The sequence below is a fragment of the Triticum urartu genome, chromosome 7, assembly GCF_003073215.2.
Source record: "Triticum urartu cultivar G1812 chromosome 7, Tu2.1, whole genome shotgun sequence".
In the NCBI taxonomy this organism is placed as follows: Eukaryota; Viridiplantae; Streptophyta; class Magnoliopsida; order Poales; family Poaceae; genus Triticum; species Triticum urartu.
In genome coordinates this window covers 58,708,145-58,712,308 of record NC_053028.1, presented here as the reverse complement: position 1 = coordinate 58,712,308, position 4,164 = coordinate 58,708,145, and positions in this window count along the sequence as shown.

Below are 4,164 nucleotides of genomic sequence, written 5' to 3'. Positions count from 1 at the left end.
ATCATATCACCCGCATAGCATGCGCGAAAGAGTAGAGAGGGTCACGGCAAAAACTGGACGCACTTCGTGTACAAACTGGACAAACTCTTTCCGAGTATCAGGGTTTCGGACGAGAACTCATCTGTTACATGGCCACTTCAATGTTTTTTAAACTTATTTGAACTCCGAACTTCTTTTGTGTTCAGTATGCAGCATTTAAAGCGACATCATCAATTTCCAACATGTTCTGACATCATTTGTTGTTTTTCGGTCATTTACCTAATTGTTTAGAGAGCTAAATGACCGTGAAATTGAAAATCACTACAAAATGAATCCTGAAAATGTTGAAACTTGGCATGGTATCATCATATCACCCGCATAGCATGCGCGAAAGAGTAGAGACGGTCACGGCAAAAACTGGACGCACTTCGTGTACAAACTGGACAAACTCTTTCCGAGTATCAGGGTTTCGGACGAGAACTCATCTGTTACATGGTCACTTCAATGTTTTTTAAACTTATTTGAACTCCGGACTTCTTTTGTGTTCAGTATGCAGCATTTAAAGCGACGTCATCAATTTCCAACATGTTCTGACATCATTTATTGTTTTTCGGTCATTTACCTAATTGTTTAGAGAGCTAAATGACCGTGAAATTGAAAATCACTACAAAATGAATCCTGAAAATGTTGAAACTTGGCATGGTATCATCATATCACCCGCATAGCATGCGCGAAAGAGTAGAGAGGGTCACGGCAAAAACTGGACGCACTTCGTGTACAAACTGGACAAACTCTTTCCGAGTATCAGGGTTTTGGACGAAAACTCATCCGTTACAAAGGCATTTCATTTTTTAAATAACCTAAGCATTACCAAATTGAATATAATGATAAAACACACTAATATTAAACATAAGAAAAAAGAATCACTGAAAAATCTATTTTCAAAGTTAAGTTATTCACAAAAATAAATAAAGCAAAAAAAAGCCCACCTACTGGGCCACAGCGGCCTGCATACGACTAGAAACCCAAATTCAAGTTGGGCCAGGATGTAGGCCCGCTAGCCCAGTAGGCCCAGAAGGCCTACTTAAGAGAGGAGCTCGAGACAGCAGCGACGGCGGAGCTTATAAGCAGGTGCGAGTGCCCCTCGGCTAGCGAGGTGGGACTAAACTTTTGTGCCCTCGCCTGGCAGCGCACACCCTTTAGTACCGGGTCATGGCACCAACTGGTACTAAAGGGGGGGCCTTTAGTACCGGTTGGACCACCAACCGGTACTAAAGGGGGTCGCTTCCCGCCGCTTGGGCTAGCCAAAACAGACATTTAGTACCGGTTGGTGGCTCCAACGGGTACTAAAGGTGGGTTCTATATAAGAAAACACTTCAAAATTTCATCAGTTTCTCATCTCTCCATCTGCTTCTTCTCCTATGGACCGTCGCCCGCCGCCCCCGCCGTCTCCATATCCCTCGTCGCCGCCCCGGCCCGTCGCCGCCCCCGTCGCCGCCCCGTCCCCGTCGTCGCCACCCCGTCGTCCCGTCCCCATCGTCCCCGTCGTCACCGCCGCCCCGTCCTGGCCCGTCCCGGCCGCTTCGTCACCGTCCCCGTCGTCGTCGCCGCCCCGGCCCGTACGTCCCCGTCCCCGTCGTCGCCGCCCCGTCGTCGCCGCGCCCGTCGCCGTCCCCGTCGCCGCGCGCCCCCCGTCGCCTCTCGCCTCGCCGGCCGGTGAGCGTGCACCCGGCCGGCCGGCCCGTACGCCGGCGCCCCCGCCCCGTACGCCGCCGCCCCCGCCCCGTACGCCGCTGCCCCCGCTCGTACGTATGGGGCGGCGGCGTACGGGGCCGCACACACACACACATACCACACACGCATACACACACACATACGTACACACATAATATACGTATATATACACACACATACACACACACACATTTTTTTTACTTATTTTCTATTTTTTAGAAAAGTTAATTAAATGATCGAATGTTAGATTAATGTCGAATGTTAGATGAATTAGCTAGCTAGATAGAAAAATTGTCGAACTAGAGATTAGAACTATAGTTGAATAATTAATATAACAGTTTATTTTTAGTTAGAAAATTGTCGAACTAGTTTATTTAGGTATATGAGATTTGAACTAGTTCAATAATTAATACAACTAGTTTATTTTTAGTAAGAAAATTTAGGTATCTGAGATTTGATGATCTAATTAAAATATTATTTATTAATGAGTTTTTCTGTTTATTTAATTTTTTATATATTTTGAGTTTATATAAATGTTAGATTAATGTTAAATGTTAGATGAATTAGATAGAAAAGTTAAATATATTGTAATGTCAATTGTTAGAGATGAATATAGTTAGATATATTAATGTCAAATGTTAGATGAATATATATTTGGCTAGATATAGGTGTTTAATGTTTCACCTATACGAACATAGGAAATGTCATCTAATGACGAAAAAGATTTCATTATGTGCGAACACTGTGAAGACCAGCGCGGCCTGTGCGACAAAAATTTCCTTGTTGATGGTAGGCGCTTCAGCATCAAGCTGGATGAGACATTCGAAGTTGATACAGTAAGTCACTTTGTCAATTATTATTTGAATGCAAAACTTATGCTTCATTTGTTTCAACTTATAATTTTAAATTTTCACTATTCTACTAGCGCATCCCCTGCCATGAAAGAATTTTTGTCTGGGATAAGATAGGTTTTAGTGCTATAGATGATATGGAGGTAAAGAGAGTTTACTTGAAGACGGAGCATGGGTATACTTTCAACCTCAAATTATATAATGGAGACACATACACCCATTTTGAATGCAAAACTTGGCAAGCACTATGCAAGGCTTATGCATTTGAGCCTGATATGGTTATCACCTTTGATATTCGTCCGGAAGATGATATTGAAGGTAATATAGACATCTGGGTCGATGTGCAAATGCCTCCAGTTCTACCATTTGGTGAGTTTTTCTCAACCATGCATGCATATGTTTATGTCTTTGATACAGTTTATTCAAAAATAGTTGACAACTAATTTGTATTGTCAGCTTATTTTGGTTCAAGCAAACATGTCTGGCACTTGGTAGACAGGACCTACTACTGCCCCGGGGCTCAACTAAACTGCGAGGAGATAAGTCATTATGTTTCATGGCTTGAGGATCTTAATACTGTCAAGACAAATTTTTTTCCTGAACTTAGAAATGTTAGTACTCAAAACGTACGACCAATGGTGATCGTATTGAACTACGGTCACATCTATAATCGAAAGATGGTAAGATTTTAAATATTTGTCCTTAATTAGTGCATCTTTTGCATACATTATTTTTGAAGCTAAACTTTCATTGCTTAGTATATTAATTACTATACGATGTTCTTCAACACGGACTTCCGATGACAGTTGTGCCTCAGTGGATCGAGACAAAAGGTCGCATGTCAATGGTTAGCTTACGGCCAAGATTTCCTACATTGCACATGAGTGCATTCAGGATTTCTGAAAGCGAAGAATGCTTAATAGTGAAACATTGGAGCAAAATTGTTAACGATCGCAGAGAAGTACTAGGGGGCAACAAGGAGAAGCGCAACCCAAGATTAGGAGACAGATTCATCTGCATGCTCTAGTATGATGAATCAGGAGAGCTATACATGTTCTATGCTATTCTACCTGAGAGGGAGCAGCAGGATCACTAGCTACTAGTTCATGCTCTTAATTAGTACTTGTCTCATGTCCATGTCCTGAACTTCGATGTTGGTGATGATTATGTTGAACTTGATGATATCTTTGCTTCTGTTACAAAGTGAATGTTTCCTCTTTAAGCTAGCCAGCGTTGATAATGATTAGATAGCTAGCGGTAATGACTATGATGATTAAATAGTGGTAATTAGACGACTATGATTTTTAGCTAGCTAGAGTTTATTTATTTATTAATATGCGATGATGATGATGATGATGACGACTACAACTCATTATAACATGAAACAATCCTAAATTAAATTGATAACACAAATTTAATTGAAAAATACAAAATAAAACAAAAACCCACAACCATTTAGTACCGTTTGGTGTTACCAACCGGTACCAAAGGGCTCCCGGCCCCCGGAGCTGGCTCGTGCCACGTGGTTTCCCTTTAGCACCGGTTCGTGCTGAACCGGTACTAAAGGGGGGGGGGCCTTTAGTGCCCACACTTTCGTGTC